Source organism: Sorex fumeus, unplaced genomic scaffold (genome assembly GCF_029834395.1).
Source record: "Sorex fumeus unplaced genomic scaffold, SorFum_2.1 ptg000128l, whole genome shotgun sequence".
Lineage (NCBI taxonomy): Eukaryota > Metazoa > Chordata > Mammalia > Eulipotyphla > Soricidae > Sorex > Sorex fumeus.
Window position 1 is genome coordinate 31,621,871 of NW_026606185.1, and position 13,054 is coordinate 31,634,924.

At 36.7% G+C, this 13,054-nt stretch overlaps 1 pseudogene; it reads right to left on the reverse strand.

Moving 5' to 3' along the window:
* Positions 1-1,381: 1,381 nt before the first annotated feature.
* Positions 1,382-2,142, reverse strand: LOC130045518 (60S ribosomal protein L5-like; annotated as a pseudogene).
* Positions 2,143-13,054: the final 10,912 nt, after the last annotated feature.

A 13,054-nucleotide genomic window follows, 5' to 3' on the forward strand; every position in this document is an offset into this window, starting at 1 on the left:
GTAGCTCATAGCCTTTTTTTCCAGTCCAAAATAAATGGTATCCATATAGTAATGAAATAGTGTAATATTTAACTAAAGAGGATGTAAGTTGGTTTCTTTAATATTTTTCTCTCTTTGTAGAATTCCTGTGTTTTAGACTATGGATCTTCACTAATTGATCGTGTATTTTCTTTCTTCTCAGTTTCTTCTTCCCTCTTTTCTCTTTTTCCCCTATTTTAATACATTTTTTTTCTGAGAGAATTTGTTAGCTTTATCTCCCAGACTTTCTCTTGAAAATTTGGTCATATTTTTATTTCCAAGAGCTGTTGGTTGTTCTCTGGTGATTTCTTTTATAGAATTTTGTTCTTGTTTCACAGATGTGAGAGCTTATCTCATTATGTATTGTTTAAAAGCTTTATTCTGCTCTCTGCATCTCAGTTTCCTCTTGGTTGCCTTTTCTTGAAGTGTTTATTTTTGACTCTGTCTTTCATGTTATAGGCTTTCTGAGGGAGGGGGATTAGGTTCATTATGCAGAATTTCACCTAATCCTCCTTGTTTTCTATAAGCTACTCTACCCTGGCCTCAGCTTTGGGAGGCTCAAGAGTTCAAAGCCTATCTCTAATACTTCCTCTCAAAAATCTCCTCAGAAACTCTTCTAACCTCTGTTTTCTCATACTTTAATGAAATAGGTTGTTACTCTGCCTCACCCCGTGTCTCAAACCAGACATACTGGCATATTTGAGAGAGAGAGAGAGAGAGAGAGAGAGAGAGAGAGATTAGAGATATATTCATATGTATCTCATATATATCTCAGCTGGGACTGGTTCAAGTGACATTATACCCTACACTCTGCTGGTGGCTTGACTTTACTCTGTCCAGGTTTAATTTGTGACTTACTCCTTAGCGAAGGAAAAGGAGCAGTGATTTTCTAGAGGCTGTATGGCTGCTGATAGTCCCTTACTTCTGTCTGAGTAGGTTATATACCACTTCCCAAGAATGAAAAACAACCATGTCAACGGAGGCCCATGGCCATGGCTGCAGCTTGATTTTCTTTAAGTTTATGACTCCCTTCCTGTCTCAATCCTTTCTAAACCTAATGAAAGAACCCCTATGCTCCAAGTTATGTGATCAATAGAGTCACCTACAAAATGATCTAACCCCAAATCCTGGTTTTAACCCCTTGTTTCAGATTAATCATTTCTGTGTGTTTTCTCTTGCTTCTTAGTTAATAGGTTTATTATTGTTTTTGAAAAATATCCATAAAAATATTGATTTGATTTATTTTAGGTCTCAGAAGCCCAGTCCTCAGTTGTGAAGAAACTTGCCTTCTGAACTACTACATCTTTCTTTTGAACAAGAAATATTTGGGGATGCATGATTTCACCTCCTTTTCCAGCATCTCTCAATTTGTTTTCGCATAGACAGGGTCTTCCCATATAGCCACATGAGCTTTCTTATATATCTTCTCCATCAGGTCAGGAATTATGTTGTTCTCTGTGTACTGAGAAAACTGTTTCCTATAAGCATTTTCATCTTCCTTTACGTAATGCATGTAGTCTGTGAAGTTCTGTCCCATGATCATTTTCTGACTATGTCTCTTTTAAATATTTTACTTTCCAAGACATAACCAGGGCATCATTTGGTGAGAGATATACAGGCCTCCACCCAAAGCTCTTTTCAGGGATACCCCAATCTTGTTTCCAGTAGTGATTCTGGCAATTCTGCATCCACAAAGCAGGTGAAGGCAGCAGATTGTCCATCAATGTTTTTTACTATGTTCTCATCTCTGGTGACCTCTACTTGGCCTTCATAAATCTTTTTGATGCTAAACCTATTGAGAAGACTTCAGGCCAGCATAAAGCCTGTTCAATGAGCTGCAGCCTAATCAGTCAGGCCAACTTCCACATAATACTTTGGAAGTTCATGAGCATAAGATGCTCAAACCATCACGCTCATAAGCAATCTGACAAATGCGGTCTTACTGTTTATACAGATAATCATCTTGTATTTTGGTGTATTTTATTTACTTTACTCCAAGATTGCCAAGTGTTTTCGAGCATAGCAATCAGTTTTGTGCTCTTTCTCATTTCTCAATTTCACTTGCCTTCTCTTGTAGCATACCTTATTCTTGAGAACTTTAATAAACCTCATCCTGCAAAACAGAGTCCTGCTCCTGCAGGTTGCCACAGACCTATTGATTAATTTTTTTTGCATTTATGGGACATACTCAGCTATGATCAGGGCTCACTCCTGGCTCTTCACTCAGGTATCGCCCCTGGTGGGACTCGGGGGACCATATGGGGTATGGGGAATCAAATCCAGATCAGCTGCATGCAAGGCAAGCACCTTACCTACTGCACTGTGCCTTGTTCCATAAACTGTTTTTTAAATGCTTTATCTTCAGTATAATAAAAGTTATATAATTATTGTGGGAGGGACATATCTGGCCATGTTGAGGAAACAGATGGTGCTGGTTTTCAAATCTGGGGCTCTCACGTGCAAATATGTTCTCCAATCCTTTGAGCCATCTACCTGGGCTCTAAAAGTCATTTTTAATGCTTTATCACATATATTCAAGCAATTCATGGGTATGTTTTAATCTTAATGTGCTCCTTGCATTCACACTAGCTCCAACAACAATCCATATGAGGTACTATTCATATAATCAAAATAGATTTTTTTATGTTTTCAGTAGGTAATGATGAAATATAAATATATACTGTTGGTAAACCAAACCTGAAATTTGGAGTAAATGGGAAAGAAAGTTACCCCAGTTACTTATGCATTTAGAACAATTTTCAACTTTTAATAACTGTTATTGTTATACTATGTATATACATTAAAATGTAATTAAGAAGCACATCTTCATTGGGGTAGTTGTACCTAGTGAATGTATATGAATCAGTAGGTGCTTTGTTATACCTAACCCTAAATATTGTGACATTTTCATGATGAGAAAGATGATTACTTATTTTCTAGTAACACTCCTTCTATTGAGAATCACTGACTTAATACTGAATTGTTCTTTGCTCTAATTAGAATAAATATATTTATTTAGTCCTGTTATCTTTTTATTCAAAAGTAGATCACCATTTCATCTTACGGAAATTTATTAATATTTCATCAATAGTGTGATTTTAAATTTTGAATTGCAAGAGATGTTAACATCCATTTAACACATGTGTAGAACTCATTTGCAATTTCCGTAGAAGCTGTATTTCTAGATAATCTGCTCTAAGAAATATATTTTCTCTGCCTAGAAGATCCAGTGTACTCTACAACAAAATTGGGTATGTTACCATTTATAAGTTACAATACATTTAGTAATAAATGGGATTTTAAAAGTTGTTTTTAATTATAAAGGAAGTACTTCCTCTACTTAAAAAAGGTGGTTTTTAATTTGTTTTCTTTTGGGCCCCACCCAAAAGTGACTAGGGTTACTTCTGGTTTGGTGCTGAGGACACTCTGTAGAGCAAAGGATTGTATGAACTCAGGGTTCATACATGCCATGCATGAATACAGTCCTCCAAGGTTTTTTTTTTTCCCAACTCCTAAAATGGTGTCTTCAAAGAACTTGCCCAAACTAGGGAATTTTTCATATTTGTTTGTTTTGGGGCCACATTCAGCAATACTTATGTCTGTCCCTGTGTTCAGATATCACTCCTGGTGGTGCTCAGGAGTGCTAAGGAGGTGACAGGGATTGAATCCAGGCTCTTAGCATGCAAGGCAAGTGCCCTGACTACTCAGCTATCTCTCAGGTACCCAGCTGGAGAACTTAAAGTGAGAACAAATAACTAGACTGATGTAGCAATTCTTTATCTTTTATCCTGAACTCTGCAAACAAGCAGAGTTTACAGTAATTATGATGAGACTGAAAAGCATATCAGAAAAAAAGAAAACACGGGCAATGGACAGGCAGATGGAGGAAGAAACTTAATTAGAAGGAACTTGGGCGAGTGAGTGTAGGATCCAAGTGAAACAGGTATTTATTTAACAGGATGCAGTTTTATGCCAGTTTTTCAGCATTTAGCTGACATACTGCAATGAATCATGGGATATGGTTTTTACTTTTATCAATACCAGCAGAATGCAAGATGGTATCCAAAGACAAACATGCTGTTTTTAAAAACCCTTTAAGGCTCCACTTTTCATTTCTATGCCCTCATTGTAATATATTAGCATGACAAATGACATACACACCATGACAGTTTACAATTGCTATGGCAACTCTCAGATAGAGCTTTATAAGGAACTAAAAGAGTTGGAACCCTGGTTCTTGGGAAATTGACCCCTATTTCTCAGAAAATTCATTAATAAATCTCTTCCTCCTTTGCACAATGAAAATAATGACCATGAAAGACTCAGTGGGTCTCTCCTCAGGGAGTCAACTTGGGTCCAGTCCCCTTTTCTTGCTCCCTTTTGCCCAGGTAAAAACCCCTTTCAATATAGCCTCATTCTTATGCTTCATTGCCTCTGTGATTTCTATCCAAGGGAGCACAAGGACTTCCTGCCCCTGTAACACATGCCCCTGGCAAAAGCTAGTGGTGAATGGATGATGATTCCTAGTTCTTCTACCCAAAGAAAAAACAACCTATTTGGATTTGAATAAGCAATAAATTCTTTACTTTGGACAACAAAACCCATAAAATTCAACGCCAACCCGTGACTAAAACCATAAGGGCATTCTTTTGTGGTACATTTTATTTGCTAGTTTCTTTTAAAACTTACAAAATCAATTCATTTGCTTATACATTGTATACCTGTAAGAAATTCTTTGGCACTTTTCTGTAAAGCCCTGCTGTTTAGATTGCTGGCATCTGCTATAATCAGTATAGCAAAACCAGGCCATTATCAAAGTTAATTGTAAGAAGAATGATTGTTATTTTGGTCTTACAAAGTTAGTTTCAAAAATCTTCATTTTAGAATGGGCATCGGGCAGCAATATAGCAGAGGCCTTGTGTATTTGTGGTCCTGTGGTTCAGCTACATAATCCTCTATACACAAAAACCTGCACCTAAAACCAGTTCAGGAGTAATGGGCCAGAGTGATAGTACAATGGTTAGGGGTGTTTGCCTTGCATGACACACCTACCTGGATTTGATTTCTGGCACCCCATACCAGCAAGCATGGCCAGAAGTGATCCCTAAGTGCAGAGCTAGGAGTAAGGCCTGAGCACAAGTAGGTATGCCCCCTAAACAAAAAATAAACAAATAGTAAAAGTTTAGGAATAATTCTTGTTTCCTTTGTTGTGTTTCCAAGATTATTTTCACTTAAAAATATTTGCCTTTGACCACAGCCTTGACTAATCTTGTCTTAACCTTTTCTTCTTGTTTCAAAATCCATAACTCACATATTTTTTAGTTCCCTGTGATTGATGCTATTTTTTTAAAAAGTATATTTTGAGTCAACTTAAAACATTTTTTAAATAAGGCTTTTTTTTAATGTAGGAAGGGAGAAGGTGAGGAGGAAAGAACAAAAATATGAACATTAATGCATCTACAATGTTGAAATTTCCTACTCAGTTTAGATCCTGAATTTTAAATTGGCTGTGGTGTGACCCTGCTACTTGAACCTGCCATTAGGAGGTGCTCACAGTTTAGAACAAACTCTTCAAACCTTTCAGCTACTTAGTCTATTTTCATGTTTTATGGAACTTTAATTTTGGAAAATTTTTTCACTTGAAGTTATTATTGTCAAAATTGTCAAGTTGACAGTTTTGAAAGCTGAATGTAACTAATTAGTCTAAACAAAAACAAAAATAAAAACAAATGATTATGTAGTATCAGTCACTAGGGAACAGAAAAAAGTCCCAGACAAAGGCATCAGGATAAAAGAGACACTTCAGGGGCCACACTCAGTGGTACTCAGGACTTAATCTTGGCTCTATACTCAGGAGTCATTCCTGGTGGGGATTGGGGGCTGGAGATTGAACCCAAAAATATAACTATGTTTTTGAAATACAAAGGTATATTTATGTCCTGATGTGTCTCCAAGCGTTCATTCTTTCATAAATCAGCCTCACAGCCATGGATGTCAATCAAACTGTTGCTTCCTCCCTCCCACCCTTCTTCTTTCCTCCTTTCCTGACCTACCTTCCTTCCTTCCTTCCTTCCTTGCTTCCTTCCTCCCTCCCTCCCTCCCTCCTGCCCTCCCTCCCTCCCTCCCTTCTTTCCTCCCTTCCTTCCTTCCTTCCTTCCTTCCTTCCTTCCTTCCTTCCTTCCTTCTTTCCTTCCTTCCTTCCTTCCGCCTTTCCTCCCTCCCTCCCTCCCTCCCTCCCTCCCTCCCTTCCTTCCTTCCTTCATTCCTTCCTTCCTCCTTGTCCTCATTTATTTCTTCATACCTTCCCTTCCCTCTCTCCCCATCCGCTCTTCTCTTCCCTGCTTTGCCATAACAGACCAAACCCGAGATAGTATTTGTTAGGTGCTAATGTAAAAATTCATGGAACAAAGCAAACCAAAGAACAAGTAAGATGACTAGAAATCTTAGGTAGCTTCCATTGTTTCCCAGAAACTGCTAGAGATAATCAAGGATTTTTGGTTGTTTATTTGTAATAAAAAGAATTATTAAAAGTTGGAGGTATCTGCACAATACTAAAACTTTAGAATATAATACATTAATTACTGAATTGACTTATTGGTGACTACAAAAATCTTGTTCCAAGTTCAGTCATTGACACCAAAATCTTTTTTGGTATTAAAGAAAATCAACATAAATCACTTTAAAGTAAAACTGATAAAAGAAAGAATTAATTACAAATTAATACTTGGAGTTAACTGTAGACAAATAAGAGCATTTAATTTAGTATAATTTCTTGGGTACCCTAGCCACAGTAAATGTTAAGACCATGTACATGTGACCACTCTAAATGATGGAGAGTCTGAGACTCATTACCTCCATCAATTTTTCCACCCCAGATCCAAAAGGCATTGATGACTCTGTTACCTGTTCTGGGGTCAAGTGGTATAGAGTCACCCCTTTAATAACTTGCATTTCCTTGTCCAGTTATTCTGTATAACACAGATAAGTGAGCTCATTCTCTTTCTGGTTCACTTTACTTAACATGATATCCTCCAGTTCCATACAATTTGTAACAAATTGCATGATTTTTTTCATTCCTGGCATTTGCATAATATTCTATTGTGTATATATATCACATCAACTCATCTGTTATTGAAGTGCTAGATTTGTTCCATCTCCTAGCTCAGGTACTATGTACTACAGTGAATACTGATGTGTATATGTCCTTGTGATTGAATTTTTGTTTTCTGGAATAGATACCCATAAATGGAATTGCTGCTGTACACCTGCTCAATTAGCTCTTTACTGTGAATTCTCAATGCTGTTTACTGTAGAACTTAAACCAAACAATATTCCCACAAACAGTGAATAAGATATTTCTTTTCACCACATCCCTGCAAACACAGATTGTTCCCAGTATTTTTTATATGTGTCATTTTCACTGGTATGAGATATCTTATTGTCATCTTGACATGTATTTCTCTAATCATAAATGATGCTGAACCTTAACGCTGTTTTATGAGCCTTTTGGCCATCTATCCAACTTCTTCAGGGAAATCCCTATTCATTTCCTCCTCTCATTTTGTTATAGGTTTTTTGGATTTTTGTTGTTGATCAGGTTTTTTAGTACTTAACATATTCTTAATCTGATGTGTTTGATGCATTTTTTCCCAATCACTTAATTGTCTTTATTTTTAGGTTGTGTTTCTTTTGCATGTAGAAACTCTTTAATTCGTTGTAGCTCCTTTTCTAATTCTGTTTTCTTTGCCAGTGTCATGATATCACTGAAGACCCCTTTGAGGTTCAAATCTTGAGTATATTGCCTTCGTGTTGTTTTGCTCAAACCTTTTTTGTTGTACTTTTTGGGCTTCTTGAATCAATGCCGAGGTCTCACTCTAGAGGCTGAGGAAGATCGCACTTATTATTTCTTCTATCAGTCATTCTTCCCTTTTCTTTCTTTACTCCTTCTGGTATTCCTACAATTTGGAGATCATTCTTCTTGCTGTTTTCCATAAGATTCTTATATTCCTTTCTATTTGTTTACTTCTTTTTTTTTGCTGCTTCATTATTGTTGATGATTGTATTTTGTCTTCAAGATTGCTGATATGGTTCTCAGCTTGTAGAATTCTGTTACTGCGGCTTGCTATGTTATTTTTTTAAGTCCTTTAATTCAATTTGTATTCGATTTGCTCGAGCGGGCCCAGTAACGTCTCCATTGGAGATTTTGTTGTTACTGTGTTTGGCATATCGAATACATCACGGGTGGCTTGCCAGGCTCTGCCATGCGGGCGAGATACTCTCAGTAGCTTGCCGGGCTCTCTGAGGGGGGCGGAGGAATCGAACTCGGGTCGGCCATGTTGGCTGCGTGCAAGGAAAACGCCCTACCACATAATTTGTATTAACGATAAATTTTAAAAAATACTGAATCAATTCTTCCTCGAGTTTATTGAGGGCTTTTTTTTTTCAGTGATTGCTTAATTTATATTGCCATAGCATGGAGTGTTGATTGAAAATACTCCCTGGTGTGGCTCAAGAATTTTGCTAAACTCAAGGGTTTTCCAGATCTTCTGTCCTTGTATGCCTGCACAGGAGAATACCCTTGTGTCCCCATTCACCTTAAACTGTTGAGGGTGATGACAGTTGACTTTAAATTCTACATTACCTGAGTACTGATCTGATTTGCTATTTGACACTAGGAGACTACTGCTTTTGATCTGTTATTCTAACAGTTTTCACGCCTCTGGCATGGTTTTTCAGTAGACAGGCAAGTGTAGGTCTAGTTATCCCCATTTACATAACCAGAGTTAGTATAGAGGTACTCGGGACAGATATAAGATCCTGCAGTTACCCACCCACCCCCAGCCTTTAGAGTTAAAAAGTTTAGAGGAGTTAGTATCAAGGAAGTCTTGAATATCAGTGGAGCCACTTCAGAAGAACTGATTGGGTTTAGAAGCAGCATTGACTTTAGCAGGTCTGTGGAGATAGCCTTAGGGATTAAGATGGGGCAGGGATGCCTCAGTTAGTCCAGAGTCTGGGGGAAGCTGAGTCCCAGTGCTAGGTGGAACAGGATGGCGTGGGCAAGTTCAGAGCTCTATAACACTCCTGAATTAATTCAGAGGCAGGTTGGCTTCCATTGTTCCATGGGAGTTAGTGTTCATTTGTTAAAATTTCTTTTTGTGTCTATCTGCTGTGTTTCCATGAAAAGTTCAGTATTTGTTTTATTAAATTACTCAAAATCACATTTGAATTTTAGTTCAATTGAATTCTACTGCCAGTTATATTGGTAATAATTTAAAATATTTAAAATATTTAGAATGCCATGTAACTTCTTCATCACTCTAAAAATAATTGTATTATTATTCATATATAAAATATTTTCAATTAAAGTGCATAACTGGATTCTATACTTTTGTTGCAAAAATAAAAATTTATTTGCATATGTAATTTGTTATTAGGGGAACATGGGGATGCTATTTTTGTTATTCATTTTTAGTAAAATAATTGTATATATTTTAACAGGATTTTATTTTACATTTTAAAAATGACTTGCTCCTTATATGCCGTTTTAAATTCTGTGTTATGTCTTTAGAATTAGCTAACAATATTCTAATAAAAATGTGAAACACATTATTGTTTTGTTAACCCATGTAATTTCTTCCTCCTGTTGATAACTTACAATTAACTTCCATGATTGTATGAATGTTGGGAGAATATACAGTATTTCTGGATCGGGGATAAAGGATTTTATCACTCACAGCAAAGTGGTCACTAGAGTATTTGCTTTGCTTCCGCATGCCCTGATTTTCCCACATGCCTTGTGTGAAAATCATTTTTCTACCATGAAGCAAAAGGACCTGAAAACATCTTTAAGCACAGTGGATAAATTACAGTATAGGAACCTGATCTAATGGTACATGGGTCTTTTAATTTTTAAAGTCATCAAATATGACTGTTTTTTTGTTTGTTTGTTTTTGAGGAAGACTATCTTTCTAGACTAAACAAGTCAACTCAACTGTTTCTCTTGCTCAGTTATTGTCTATGAATAAATGATTGACAAGTTTCCCTTGAACAAAGACCTCTAGAACTTTTTCTCTGGAGATGAACAGACATGACAAGACAACTAATGGGAAATTACCTAAAAAGTAAGAATAGATGATCAAACTTCATATGCATATCACATACATATAAAATTGACCTTATTCAACTTCCTGATGCCTTTTTCCCCCAGCTTAATCGGGATACTGATATATAGATATTTGTTGTATCCATTTTTTATTTTATCTACTTTTCATTAAATCCGACCCGTGGAAAGGTCGGAATACAGCTGAATTTCACAAAGACAATGTCCATTCACTCTCAGCGGAACGACAATCTCCGAATGCAACAGTTATGTGTACCTAGGTCGAGAAGTCAACATGACAAATGATGGGGCACCTGAGTTGTGCAGGAGGAAGAAAGTGGCTTGGAACGCCTTCAAGGGCGTCGAAGAAATAACTAAGAGGACAAAGAACCTCCAGCTCCGAGCACATCTCTTCAATTCCACTGTTCTTCCTGCATTAATATATGCCTCAGAGACCTGGGCCCTGTGAAAACAGGATGAGAACGTTATTCGGGTGTCTCAAAGAGGAATCAAAAGAGCTATGCTTGGAGTATCACATTTCACTCAAATGAGAGAAAGAATCCAGAGTTCCGACCTCCGAAGGTCAAGAATCAGGGACACTGTTACATTTGCTAAGGCATTGAAAATCAGATGGGCTGGTCACATAATGAGATTTGGAGACGACCGCTGTACTACAGCCTTTACCAACTGGATTCCACAGGACATCAAAAGATCGTGTGGCTCCCCACCTACAAGATGGTCAGACTTCTTCTTCAAGACCCTAAACAATTGGTTTGAGGCTCTTTGTGTTCCTAGAATGAGCAGATGCCATTGGGCTACGCTAGCACGCAACAGGGATGAATGGAGACGTTACTGGAGCCCACTCGAGCAAATCGATGAGTAACAGGATATCAAGTGATCAAGTGACTTTTCATTTATTAGTGTGTGATACTTTACAGTTGAGGGCAATGGGTGAAGTATTTAATAGGGCATTTTCTATTGAGAGACAGTACAATGAGGAAAGTGCTTGCCTTGCATGTAGATGACCTGACTTCAATCCCTTTAACAGCATAAGGTCCCATGAGCTCTGTTGGGAGGAATCACTGAAAACAGAGAGGTATATCATTTCCTGTATATTTTTGTCATTTCCTTTGTATTTTTTATTTTAGTTTAATTGTTTATTTTAATTAAATTTGTATTTGGTATCATAGTTTGTGGACTGGAGAGATAGCACAGCAGGTAGGGCATTTGCCTTGCACAAGGCCGACCCCGGTTCAATTTCTCTGTCTCTCTCTGAGAGACCTGCAAGCTACCGAGAGCCTGGCAATCTCCCCATGGCATATTCGATATGCCATAAACAATAACAGCAAGTCTCACAATGGAGACGTTAATGGTGCACCGTCAAAGAAATAGATGAACAATGGGAGGACAGTGCTACAGTGATATCATAGATTGTAATGATAATAGAACAATTGCTTTATACTTGCAATACTGCTACACCAATTCCTCCACCAGTGTGTCAAGAAATCTCTACCATTGTCCCACAGTTCCCTTTCCCAATTCACTTAGCCTCCTTAGCCCCCAGATCTATTGATCATGTCTCAAAGTTTATTTCTGTTGGGACTTATCTAATCTGTTTGTTTCTTTAGATTCTGTACATGAATGGAACTATCTGCATTTTCCAGGATTTTAAAAATTGTGTTTTAAGCTAATTGGCTTTAAGTACTGATATTATTGTTTCTTTTACTCAATTTTATCAGCGCCATTTTTGGTCCCATTTGTATAAGTTACCACCTCAGCAATAATTATGTGTAATATTATTTAGATATTTGCCTATTGAAAATAATAAATCACGGAATTACTTTTAATTAAATTTGATACATTTTGCCTTTTTAATACAAGAGTTTAAGCCATATTAATTAATTTTCTTCATCTAACTTAGATCATTTGTCTTCTGGTTTTTGTTTGCTTAACATTTGTCCTCTATCCTATGGGCTATTTTATTAAATTTTCTTTTCTTTTCTATGCTTGAGAAGCAGACATCCTGTGTTTAGTTCTGCAAGTGAATATCTAATCATTCTTAAGATATACTCATAACTATTTGTTTATTAATAAAATAGCAATAAGTCTCTTGTTTATTCATTCTTTTTCCTTTCCCCATTTTGTTTTCCTTATGAGTCTGTAGTAATTAAGCTGATAATATGTTTTGTTCTCAGTAAATCTTAATACATTCCTCTTTTCAATAAATTTGAGTTTTTAAGCTGCTACTTTGCATTTTTACCTTAATAAAACATAATTATTTTAGTTTTCAACATTAGCTTTATTCTTTGCAGTCATATTTTGTAACAGCTGTTGGAACATGATGGTCACAAATTGAAGGGCAAGAAATATTCTTTAATTCTCCCAATTTCTTTGTGTCTTGGAACAAACATGGAAGTAAATGGCAACTCCAGTGGTTCTAGAAACACCTAAGTGTAATGAATGAATGAATGGATTTCAGAAAGGATACCTCTTTCTGAAAGAGGAGGTGGGATGATGAATGGGGAGGATAGACTAAAGGCTAACTCAATTACAGACAAAATTAATGACATGCTTCCAAGGAAATCTCTCTTCCTTTTCGAGATTTTCTTGGTATGTGCACTTAAAGGTCACATGGGATTTTCTTGGTATGTGCACTGAAAGGTCACCAATCTTACCTGATTAAAACCCACCTTTTGGACTTTATTTAATATTAATTATATTCTAAAAGTCCTTTCTGCAAATATGATTCTCTTAGAGTTTAGCACTTCAACAAGCAAATTTTTGTATGGAGGGGCACATCATAGTACTGAAACTATTGATATCTTTTTTTCTGCTTTGATATATACATAAAAACTCATCCCACTTTTTCTGAAGCACCTATATTCAAACTAGTTTAAGGCCATCCCATCCAGGAAGCTTCATGAAATCTTGGAGTAT